We start from the raw sequence: 12,987 nt of genomic DNA, 5'->3' as shown, positions 1-12,987 counted from the left end.
TCAGTGGACCTGCTCTAGGGTGTATTTCATTTCATCTATAAAATTAGATGGCCCACATCAAATCCTGTATTAGTAGGTTTGAATTACTAAAACTTTAATCACCTTCATCGGGTTTGGAACATCAGTCATTAAAGGTATTTTAATTTGTGTATCTACAGCTATCACTCATTTGGTTTTCCAAACACTTAACTCATCTCATCTCACCTCCCCCGGGATCTGGAAGGCTGTTCTTTGTATGATTAAGACTCTTGGATATCTCAAACTTGTTGTAAATATATTGTAGAAAAGGTTATGGTGTCCGTCATCAAGTTCCTAATTTTGATCTCATAAAGTCTTGAGAATCTTACACTTTCAGATGTTTTTTTCTGATCAAAACATGGGCCCTATTCCCCTGAATCCCAAATGTGCCTTGCATTTTTGTGTCCAACATGTATTCACAGCAGTTCCTGGGAAGTGAAAATGCTAACTCAGACAATAACACATTTGTTCTTAATAGACTGTCATGTTAACTTAGCAGAAACTGATCTGAAGGGGATGTAAAGAAGCAATAGTATTTTGAAGAGGGGAGAAGGTCAGGCTGGGGATCCAGTGTCTAGGAAGAGCAGATTGGAATAGAAAGTAGCAAGGAACATTCTGGATCACCTTCCCTTGGCCTAGGCAGACATCAGAGGGAACTGGTTGCACTCAAACAATAATACCTTACACTTTATTGAGAACCTGGTATACTCCAGGAGTGTGACATGATTTTTGTGTGTTCAAATTCACATAGCACAACAGACTCTCTGGTATGTACATGTGATCATGTCTTATTAGAGGTATAGGAAACTGGATGGATTCAGCCAGTTCAAGCACTGGCCTCCACCTTGAGATGCCAACAGAGCTAAGACTGGACCTGGCAGGACTGCCTGGCTCATTCCATCTCATGTTCTTCCCACAGATGGCCTGTGAGGTCCAGGGAAGGGAGGGCTCTCTGGAGGCAGAAGGTTTGCAGTGTCCGCTTTCAGTTCTGCCATGATACCCACTGGGACATTCAGCACCAAAGGAGATACATAAAGAGAATTCAAGCATTGCCACGTCCAGAGTTTTATAGAGGTCAGAGCTTAGTGCGACCTAACAAAAAGTGTGGTTTCATGTCTTTCAGCTCCACGCTGTTCATTTGCTGTGAGCACACTCCTGGCTCTCCAGCACAGAACAAGAACAGAAACTGGATACCGTCAATTCAGTGTGAATATCAGAAGACAAATCAACTCCTTAGATGAGGATGAGGCAAAAACATGTTCACTGGTCCCTTAAATGAAGTGGGGGAGGAATCAAGCAGCATTTGGGTTTACCGGTAAGATACTTCGCCTAAAATATAAAACATGTTAAATAAGTTGACCACCATTATCACACCATCACTTTTTTCTCTTAAATGTTGCTGAGGCCTCTGGCAAATCTTCGCTTGTGACAAAAATATCTATAAAGCAAAAGAAGACAAAAACTTCATATCAATTTTAAAAACTCAAGTAGACATATAATCTATCACATGCAACAAAATAATACATCAATTAAGGACAAGTCTTGTGAATGAGAATTGAACAAAATAATTACTGTTTAGAGGATGTCACATTGCCAGAAACAGAAAAACCGATGCTGGGAAGAATGCAAAAGATCCATTGTCTCCTCCCAGCTAATTGTCTCTGGCTCAGAATAAGAATTTTTAGCAACTAACAAGCTAAGCAGTCCACTCCTATTGAAGAGGTCACAATACTGCTGCTCCCTAAGCCAAAATATCAGTGTCTCAAATCCTAGAAAACAGCAGAAAGTAAGAGTTGCAGCTAGGTCAGAAATAGGATCGGCCAGAAACAGCCAGCATCAGGGCCCACAGTGAGGGACCAGGCTTCTCCCAAGTCAATACTGGAGGTGCCCATGCCCCTGCACCACAGCTGGTAGGCACTTTCCCCAGGGCAAGCAAGGCAGAAGCCAGAACAGGACTTGGCAAGGTGACCAGCAGCTACACATCTCAAAGCCCTACAGGCAGGCCCCAGAGCAAGCGGCTGTCTCCTGTTCAGGTCCCGGCAGGAGAAAAACTACGGAGTAAGAAAGGAAGACACTACCAATAAAACTAGAAAAAAACTAAGAAACCAGCCTTCTTAATCATGTCCTAGAAGACTCAATCTTGTGGGATAATAACAGAAAAGTCCTCAAAAGACCAATCCTATTAGTCAGAATAGGAATAGTTACACTGTAACCTTCTGTTGAAATGTGACTGTACCTATCTGTCTTAAGACACAGAAAGAGAGAGTAATCAATTTCACTCAGTTATAAAATATATACCTAAAAGAAAATAATGTTTAAGAGGCCAGAGATAGTGTGCTACAAAGACTTAGAGATGACAACAGGCAGAGTGTTCATATTGGACAAACAAAGAAAATTCAACCACAAAGTTAACGCAAAGTAATTCAAAATAAGAAAAAAGGATAGTTCATGCTGATAAAGGGTAAAAGTCATAGTAAATATATGACATATGTGTAGTAAAGCTGTGTCTCTGAGTCCTTCAAACATAGCACCATCATAAACTTTGACACTGCTGAGGCTCTGTAAGTTTCCTCATTCTATTACTAAAAGTTTTCACAGTTCTAAGGAACTAAGCTAGACACATTGTGTATCTACTGCATATACTGAAAGAATAAATTAACAACAAAAGCCAAACAACAATGAAAACTTTTGTTAATACCGTACACAAATGTCTCCAACCTGACACTCTTGAGAAATGAGTTGAGCAAAACAGCAGCCACTGTTGAGTATTGGTTTGTTAGGCAAAACTTGAAGCAAAATGCTCTCAATGTTGAGGCAATAGATTCAAAATAAATCCTTCCACTCAATGCTTTAGAGAAGAATAACAAAAGAGAAAAAGACTGGGGTGGCTAAGGTATGTCCCAGCAAGTGGAAATGGAAGAAAACTGCCAGGACCACAGTGGCTTGGGGTATGGGTACCAACAGAGCCAGCAACAAAGAGGATGGAAAGAGCTTAGCAACCGACAGCACTTCAGATGACAATGATGGGTTGTGCTGTTCAATCTTAACCCTAATTATTTTGAGGAGATGTAAACTTGTCTCTTAAAATGTAAGTTATTAAAATTGACTCAATTAGAAGCCAGAATCTAAGGAACTCACCAGGACGGCTACAAAACAACACGGGCTGGGAGGCCAAAGCGGAGAGTTTACAAACAACGTTGAGTTGTTCCAAAGACTAGAAAGATATGGAGAATTACAAAACTTAACTTTATAAAGCTAAATCACTCTGATACTCAAAAAGAAAAAAAAAATTCCTTTTGACCTATCCCAAAAACCTTAACTAAATTGCTGGGAAACTAAATTTAAGGTTATGTTAAAAATCAACCAAGTGAGATTGATCTTCAAATTCATAGAACTATTAGATAGATTCATCAAGGAGGAAATCATAGAGTAGGTAACAGATTGAGAAAAGAGCTTAATATTATCCTTTGTTGTTGTTGTTGGAAAACTAGAAGCTTAAGATTTTGATCATTATTAAATCATAAAAAAAAAAATCCCATTTCAGGAAGAAATGCTAAAGACACCTCTGTTAAAATAAGAGCTGTAGTTGTTTGTTTTTACTCTTTATTCTTTGCTCTTTGAGAGGCCTGCCACCCAGCTCCCAAATAAATACACTGAGAGTTATTCTTTCTTATGAATGCCAGGCCTTAGTTTAGCTTATTCCTATCCAGCTTCTCTTAAATCATCCCAGCTACCTTTTGCCTCTGGGCTTTTTCCTTTTTTCACTTCTGTATATCTTACTTTCACTCTTACTCTGTGGTTGGCTGGGTGACTGGGTGGCTGGGTGGCTGGCTGGGTGGCTGGGTGGCTGGGTGGCTGGTTGGCTGGTTGGCTGGGTGGCTGGCCCCTAGCACCTCCTCCTTCTCTCCTAGATCTCCTTTCTCCCCAGATTTCTCCTTCTATCTATTCTCTCTGCCTGCCTTCCGCACTAGTGGCCATTCAGCTCTTTACTAGACTAATTAAGTGTTTTAGACAGGTAAAGTAACACAGTTTCACAGAGTTAAACAAATGCAACATCAAAGAATGCAGTACATCTTTGCATCATTAAGACAGCATAAACAAATGTAACACATCTTAAAATAATAGTCTACAACAAAAAGCAAAACAAAAAAAGATATGCTATAAACTTGATTGTGACAAATTACTCATTGAGTCCAATAAAATAAAATATAAATGTAAAACAAAAATGATAGGTGCAAGAGATAGCTCAGCAGTTAAGAGAACTTGTTGCTCTCGCAGAGGATCAGGGTTCAGTGCCCAGAAGCCATGTTGGATGACTCACAACCACGCCAGTTCTGAGGATCCAATGCCCTCTCCTGGCCTCTTACAACACCAGGCACGCCTGTGGTGGGCATGCAGGCAAAAGACTCATGGACATAAAATAAAAATAAAAATATTTTTGAAAAATAGGAAATGAGAAATAAGAGACCAATGGTTTATTGGCGTGGTTATAGGTCAAACATTGAAAGAAATCATGTTCAAACTTAATGAGAGCTCAGCCAGTTAGTTAAGTTAAAAACTATACTTTATTATTGATGACTCTTACATGTGCATGCGATTGTCAGTGAGGACAGGAAATGCAAACTACCAGCAACAAAACCAATCTCCATCTTCGCTCTTCATATTTCTTCCACAGTCTTCCTGATCTACTGCTGTGCTTAGGTCCACCTCTCAAGCACGGCGGCCACCCACTCACTCCACCTAGCGGTGGCTGTCCATTCTCCCTGCATGTCACGATGCACTCTCCTTTTTGTAACCACAAAATTCCAGTGTCCCTGCTCCTGCCCTCCCTCTTCCCACCTTTTCAGAAACCTTCCATTGTGGATTCTTTTCTATTGTACCATCAACAACCATGTGTTTCCATTCTTTCAATATACAAATATAATCTTTAAAATCGCTCCCACATTTCCATACTTCTTGTCCCTTCCCTTCTAGTTCTATTTACTTCTTCCCTTTACTGCTTCCTCCTCCTCCTCCTCCTCCTCCTCTTCCTCCTCCTAAGTAAATGTGGAACATGAACCCACCACGTAGTTATACTTGTAATCTCCAGACAGAAAGAATCCTAGGATCACATCGTGGCTCACTAGTCTGCTCCTGTACGAGATGTCTTTAACAGCAATATTTTCACTGCTCTAGACCTTAGTCTTGGCAAAGACCTGCTTGTTTCTAGCTGGAGAATTCATGTGAATTCCTGTCTCTTGTGGAGCTCCCAGATACATCACAGCTTTCTGTATCCTCAGAAGAAAAGATGGCTCCGTGGGAATAGGCCATGAAAGCTCTGTGGGAGCAGATCTCCTTTCATGGCATCAAGAAGAGCCTCAATGCTTATCTGTGGCAGCGTCACTGCCACTTTCCTGTGTCACTGGCGGAGTTTTTAGAGGCTTTCATAAAAGTTCCACAGATGAGGACTTTTGTCAGGATAACAGGCAGAAGTTGCGCCATAGTCATTTTGCTATATGTATAGACAGTGTTTGTTTTTTGCCCTACACTCAAAATTCTCGGTTCTTCTGATTGCCACCAATGTTATGCTATGAAGACAACTACATCACTTCAAAGTAGTGAAGAACTTGGCTCTAAGTCCATGTCCCTTCGGAATATGACTTGACGTTGTCCCTAACACACCTTCACTAGGCCTCCATTTTAAAATTGCCCAAGTGCTAATTCTGCCTTCGAATAAAAACAGTCCCATCAACACGGCAGAAGGATTCAAAAGCAAACAGTAACTAGTCTCAGTTCACCAATTTTCTACACACCACTAAAGGAACGATCTGAGTTTCTTTTGTTTGGTTTTATTTGAAAATTGCAGTGTGCGATCTGATGGTCAGTGAGGTAGGACCATGTCATAGGTTTTGTCAATTTGACACAAACCTACACACATTCGGGAAGAGGGAATCTCAAATGAAGAATTGCTCCATTAGGTTGGCCTGCTATCCCATCTGTGAGGCACATTTTTAATTACTAATTGGTGTAGGAAGGCCCATTCCACTGTGGGAGGTGCCATTTCCAGGCAAGTAAATATAAGAAAAGTACTGCACAAGCTATAGAGAGCAAACCAGTAAGCAGCATTCTGTAACACAAATTCTAAAGGGTCTTAGTAATAAAAACCCGGAGTCAGATATCAAGGTGAAAGCTGAATATCAGAGAAGCAGAGCAGCCAGCTGTGGCTTGAATCTTAGGTCTTATTAATAAAAACAAACCTGGAGCCAGGTACTGGGGTGAACGCTGGAAGATCAGAGAAGCAGAACAAGCCACAGCCACCTCACCTTGCCAATTCCTCAGCTGATCCTGTTTCCTCAGACTGGAAGCCTCTGAGTCCTCATCCAAATGGCTCTCAGCTGAACTGGTACTCAAAAGCCTAAAAGCTTAACCAGGCTCTAGTTCCTGGTTTTCACCCTTGTATCTTTCTACTTTCTGCCATCACTTCCCAGGATTAAAGGCATGAGTTACCATGCCTGGCTGTTTCCAGTGTGGCTTTGAACTCACAGAGATCGGGATGGATCTCTGCCTTAGGAATGCTAGGATTAAAGGGCCACCATTTTCTGGCCTCTGTATCTAGTAGATGTTCTGTTCTCTGACCCCAGATAAGTTTATTAGGGTGCACAATATTTTGGGGAACATAATATCACCACAGCCAGCCACTAGAAAGACTTCTTGCCTCTAAGAATCCTCAGAAAGAAAAGGCCAAGCTCCTGTCTCCACCCTGCCTTATCACTTCCTCTCTCCACCCAGCCAAATCACTTCCTGTTTCCTCCTCCCAAGTGCTGGGATTAAAGGCATGAGATCCCAAGTGCTGGGGTTAAAGGTGTGTATCACCACTGCCTAGCCTCTAGTGGCTGGCTTCCCACTCTGATCTCCAGGCAAGCTTTATTTATTAGAGCACAAACAAAGTATCACCAAAGCATTCCCCTAGGATGTCTGGTTCAGTTTCTGCTCCAAGTTCCTACCTTGAGCTTCTGCCTTGGCTTCCCTCCATAATGGCCTGTAACCTATAAGCTAAATAAATCCTTTTTGCTTCAGTAGATTTTGGTTAGCATTAATCATAGCAACAAAAAGCAAGGACAGACCAAGTGTAAAAAAAAGGAAAAATGTATTGTTAAGGGAGAGAGAGAGAAGAGATGCCAGGCACTGTAGCCCTGTACAGATTACCCCTGTAATCTCAGCACTCGGACTAAAGCAGAAAGGTCACAAGTTCAAAGCCAGCCTGGGCTATGCAATGAATTCCAGGTCAGTCTCAGCTACATAGTAGTGGATCTTGTTTCAAAAATATAGTTATATATGTGCACATCATATGCTTTTTTTATGCCAGTTGTGTTAAAATTTTGCCATTTGGGTACATACTTATTAAATATAACATTTTAAATAATTTCCCAGTTTCTTTCATATATGATTACTTGGGTGACTTACATTATGTTCTATCAGAACATTAACTGTATTGATATTTATGTCTCTAATTAAGACAGTTCCTCTGGACTACAAATTCCAAAATCCAGCTGTCCACAGCTGGCCTTCTAACTTGATGCACTTAAGCTTACAAACCCTTCTCTGGGTTCCTAGCCACTTCTCCACTTCTTGTTGTGATGCGGGGACCTGGACTCAGCTACGCACATTCCTCCCTTTCCAACTACTTGTTCTTAGCTTTGCCTGGACAGATCCTAAATGTCAGCATCCGCTGTGAGAGCTGGTAGTTCCTGCTCTCACGGTGCCTGCAGCAGCTACTTTCCGTTTCCAGCTCTTTCATACACTGGCAAAGACATCTCCATTCCCTTCTTCGCCCCCGTCCCCCCACCCCGCCAAGATTCCTGCAGTAGCCTGGACTCCCGAGGCCTGGAGGTCAGACTCCCAGCCTGTGGGGCCCCTTTCCACCTCTGGATTCCAAAGAGCCAACCAATGCTTCAGAAGCTGTCTTTAGCCCCTACGCGCTGCTCCACGGACTGTGCTTGACTTCATTGTTTTTCCTTTCAGTCATAAATGTCCATACTTAATTTAAATTAAACTCTGTCCATCTAACCTGTGTGATTTCTGTTTTCTTGACTAGTGCTTGATCAACATGTGCAGACTGGGCTAACAGAACATGTCCAAAATTAAGTTTGAGCTCCTTTCTCAATACTCACCGTCTTAGTGAAGTGGGCAGCAGCTTGGCACCAGTTCCCGTGTCCTGAGAACGTGCTGCGCCCTGCGCTTAGGCCCACCATTTCACCCTGACGCCATCAGCATCCACTCAAAGTGCTGACTCCCTGATGTCATCTTCTTTGTCCAGTTTTGTGTGGGCAGCTGTTCCGCATCCGTCCTCCTCCCCATCCACTCTATCCCCCGAAGCTTGACTGATCCATTCGTAGGACACTTGTCTATGGAACTTCTCTCTCAAACTTCCTCCCACCACCCACCTACCTCCCTTCCCCAGAGGTTGAGTCCTCTCCACCCTCTGCTCTAGGGTCAAAAATGTTTGTATCAATTTGTCCAATACTAAAATGGTAGACTGGGAGTTAGACACATCCCCTGCCGACAGGCAAGGGAAAGAGGCTCTTGGTAGATTAATATACTTTTCACTTAAGCATTTAATATGACTGACTTCCTGTTCTTCTCGAAGACAAAGTCTTGGTAGATATTTTCCTCCTATAGGAAACTGTTTTGTGGGACTTTGAAGTTGCCCAAGAGGATTGTGTGTGGCTCCCGTGTTGGAAACCAACCAGCTTCCCTTCTTTATCTGGATTAGAATCCAATCCCTTGCAATAACCCAAACCAGCCAGTTCTGTGAGAGAAAGGGAACTCATCCCATTGCCAAAGACAACATCTCCCATTCTCTCAGCAATCTCAGACACCAGCTCTGGGTCCTCTTTCCTTCTTGGGGAGTCTGCCTCTTTGTATATGTTGGTGTGTGTGTGTGTGTGTGTGTGTGTGTGTGTGTGTGTGTGTGTGTGTGTGTGTGTGTGTGTGTGTGTGTTTCAATAGTAAAATTCTGACCTGGTACTTAGACCTTGTTTTTCCCGACTATTTGTTCTTTAAATCAGCAGAAAAGGGAATTCATTACAAAAACCCTAGACAACATCACCGTCATGACACCATAGATGTGAATACATAGGTAACCTGTTCCAGGAGCACTATGCTAGTTGCTGAGCAAGTGGAAATTTTCTGAAATAACTCCTAAGCATAACGCAAGCCCAATCAAGATGCCCAAAGAGAAACATCATAGTGCTGATGTTAAAACTTAACAGTATCACAAAATGGCAAACCAATCTCACATATTAATATATAAGTAAAAAGTTGTCTATTATGTGTGTGTCTATATGTATGGGCACACAGGTTTGTGTGCAGAGGTGCCTACACATATGTGTGCTTGTGTATGTAGAGACTAGGAGTTGACAACAGGTATCTTCCTTGATCATCTCCATTTTTTTCTATTGAGGCGGGGTCTCCCACTAACCCAGAGTTCATCAGTTCTGGCTAGTATAGTTAAACAACTTGCCCCAGATACTTCCTTTCTCTGCTTTCTGAATTCTGGGATTACAGGTAAGGTGCCACACCTGTCCAGCTTTAACATGGATTCTGGGATCTTGACTCTTGTGGGGCAAATGTTTTATCCACCAAACCTTCTCTCATCTCCCAATAAAAACCCTTCAAATAAAGTAGTAGAAAATAAGATACCCTCCTTTAATGAAAACACTACACTATGGCATCATAAGATTTAGGAAAAGAAAACATTGGCGGGCTGGAAAGATGGGCCAGCACTTAAAAACATTTAATGTTCTTGCAGAGAATCTGAGTTCAGTTCCCAGAACCACATCAGATGACTCACACACACACCTTTAACTCCAGGTCTAAGGGAACTGATGCTGACCACATTCCTTACACAAGTAACTGCTTAAAAGCCTCTTTTAACACTTTCTTCTACAATGTATAGAAAATATATGGATATTGCCCATGTTGATTTTAATTCAATAAATGGTATTCTGATGCACATGTAGAATTATTAAGCTCTTCCACTCAAAACAAAATTATAGAAATAGAAGAGAAATTACCAGTCAAGTACTACTCAGGACCCTGCCTGGATTATGACAAGAAAAAAAATCAGTTATTAAAAAATATTTAAATTTTGCAACAGTGTTTCAGTCTTTGAAACTACACAGCAATCTAAAATGATGGCCAGCACTATTGAAACCGTAGAGCTTAAGCTAAGGTTTCAAATCAGTGATAAAATTTGTGGAAGGACAATGAATAGTTCAATGGCAGAAAGCACCAGACCTAACATCAATGCTTTCATTGCAAAAAGAAGCAGCAGATCTGTGCCATTTGTCAGACCACAGTTAACTACGCCGCAGTTGGCTTTAGATAAAACTTTGGAAAGAAAAGTACCAACAAAGGCATTTCATGACTAGATTTCAAAGTACTCTTCTAGTTTAATTGTAAGTACTATATCTGTGGATTAAATTATATGGTATCTGAAATTTGCTTTAAAATCATCCAGCAGGTGTTGGGAGTAAAGCTAAAATACCAATGACTATGAATTAATGAGTATTACATTGGGGCAGTGGAGACTTGGTCCAATTACATCACACTCCCATTTTTTTCCTATTTTAGTCTTTCTGTAATAAAAACTTTAAAAAGAAGCTGGATGTGATGGTGCTAGCCTACAGTCCCAGCACTGGGGATGCTGATGCAGGAGGGTCACAAGTTCCAGGCCAGCCTTGATTACACACAAAAAAGCGATCTCATAAAAACAAACAAGCAAAGTAGTTCCTGTTCAGCCTTCAGTTGTTTTCTATTCAACATAATTTTATAATTAGAAACCCATTAAGATATATATCTTTGTATACATTAAGATGTATATTTTAATGTTTTCTTATTATAAATACATTTTCTAATTATATATACACATACACATATGTATAAACATACATATACATGTGTATGTATTTTGTATGCACACACACACACACACACACAGATTTCTTGAGAGTACCTTGGGACTTTGCCCACGTCAGAGGACAATTCTGTGAGTGCATTCCACAAGGCTGATGCTCACTGCTCTCGGATGTCCGAGGACTTGGGTAGCACTAGTTCATCAGATCCAGGGTCAGTGCTTGACAGTAATGACAGCAGAATCACTCCCAGCGACTGTTTCCATGGGAATGGGAATGACTCCGCAGCAGAAAACTCTTAAATTCCATTCTGAGGTCACAGAGGGCCATTCCATTTTCAAACGGCTGTGGCTGCTTGCAGCTTTTATGTTTGGGGGATGAAGAAACATCAAGCCTAGATTTATTTCATTGATGAGCATTACTTAATCCTATGTATGAAAGCCCAGTCATTACTCGGGAAGACCTGACAAGCACCCTGCCTCTCGCTGTAAGCACTGTGGGAGGTGTCCGGATGCTCTCACACGCACCCCCTACTCCCCTAACCCCCCCACCCCCGCACAATTGCAGCTACTCTCCCAGCCTGCCTTTTGCACCACCTCAGGGAAATGCAGATGTGAGGATTTTAAGGAGGTTGGTTTGCAACTTGGAACACCAGCACCCAGCGAACTATAGAGCCCCAAACTGGGATTCATTCAAACCAATCTTTGATAAGAAGAGTCTGAGGAGAGAAAGAAGTCTCAGAACTTCTTTAAAAAAAAAAATAGATAAGCTTTGAGAGAAGCTATCTGAGGATATCAAATAATTTAAATAATTATGCTCAATCCAAAGGCTGTTTGTACATCTGTTTTCTTATTGTTTAGTAATACTAGACTGTAATTCCAGAACAATATGCAACCTCTTCTTTATGCGTATGCAGCAGCATGAAGCTTGGCAATGTATCATCTGGGAAAATTGGTTTTGGGGTGATGAATTGCCAGGTTAAGAGTTTTGTATTCTTGCTATCGCCTTCATTATCAGAGCAGTTTAAAAAGTGTTTCTGTATTGTGTAGCAGCACTGTTGTGATAAGAATTAATACAACATTTTAACATGTGGCTTAAAAAAGACAAACTGGCGGTTTTAGATCTGTGCTGTGCAGTGAATTTAAAAGTTAGTAGCAACTTTTAAAAACTGTACAATGAAGCCCTACCAATACAAATCAAATGCAAGCGAAGGAGTTAGATGGGACCTGTTAGTGACTCATTAATAATCTGACGTGTGTGTGTGTGTGTGTGTGTGTGTGTGTGTGTGTGTGTGTGTGTTGAGAGAGGACAGAGGCAGATTTATCAAGTCGCTGTTGAAGGACAGTCATGGGATTTCAGTCACCAGCATCACTTCTCAAAATGATCATTCAAGTTATGCATTGACTTTTCATGTAGGGAAACTTCAGCACCGACTCTGAATGAGACATTTGAAGGTAATTAACAATTTACTGAGATTGGAAAACTCCCTGGCCTTAAGTTTTGGGGGAGGGGGAGGGTCAAAATGTGGCTAAAAGAGTGCACCATTTTCTCTATAGGAGATAGAAAAAAATGACTAATGCCAAACAAAGTCAACAAAATGACAATAGTCAATAAATCATGATAAGGATTTGCTAGAGTGTTCAACAGCGGTGGTGCTGGTGTCCCGCCCAAAGGAAGTGTTTCAACAAAGACCAAATGTGGCAGGGCTCCTCAGACCAGTGTGTCCTTTCTCTCAGGCTCCACGTTTCTCATTGTAACAGACTACATAAATGCACTTAAAAGATAGTAAATTTTATGGGCCCTCATACTTATTTACATCTTTTATTTTCTCAACTACCAGCCAAATGGAGTTTAAATTCTTCAAAATACTAAATGCAGGTATTTTCAGGCTTTGCCAGCACATTTTCGTATATTCTGATGGTCTTCACTTTAATGCTTCTAATAGTGTGAGAATTGATAAACTTGAAGTAAAATTCAAATAATTCCCTATTTGTAAATGGTTATGTCCAGTCCTTTAAAAGAAATCCTAAACTTTGTGTACCAAGTGCCATCTGTGTTGCGGCATTCACTGCCA

The 12,987-nt window shown here is 41.2% G+C and overlaps 1 long non-coding RNA gene across 1 annotated transcript; it reads right to left on the bottom strand.

The window, feature by feature from the left end:
• Nucleotides 1-786: 786 nt before the first annotated feature.
• On the bottom strand, nt 787-11,171 carry LOC119087390. The gene is made up of 3 exons (XR_005090819.1): nt 11,015-11,171; nt 3,157-3,232; nt 787-1,456 (listed from the first exon to the last, which is right to left on the bottom strand). It is a non-coding gene; the product is annotated as an uncharacterized LOC119087390 (long non-coding RNA).
• Between the last annotated feature and the right edge of the window lie 1,816 nt (nt 11,172-12,987).

The sequence above is a fragment of the Peromyscus leucopus genome, chromosome 2 (assembly GCF_004664715.2).
Source record: "Peromyscus leucopus breed LL Stock chromosome 2, UCI_PerLeu_2.1, whole genome shotgun sequence".
In the NCBI taxonomy this organism is placed as follows: Eukaryota; Metazoa; Chordata; class Mammalia; order Rodentia; family Cricetidae; genus Peromyscus; species Peromyscus leucopus.
The sequence above is the reverse complement of the archived record's forward strand: the minus strand, read 5'-3'. Positions and strand labels throughout refer to the sequence as shown.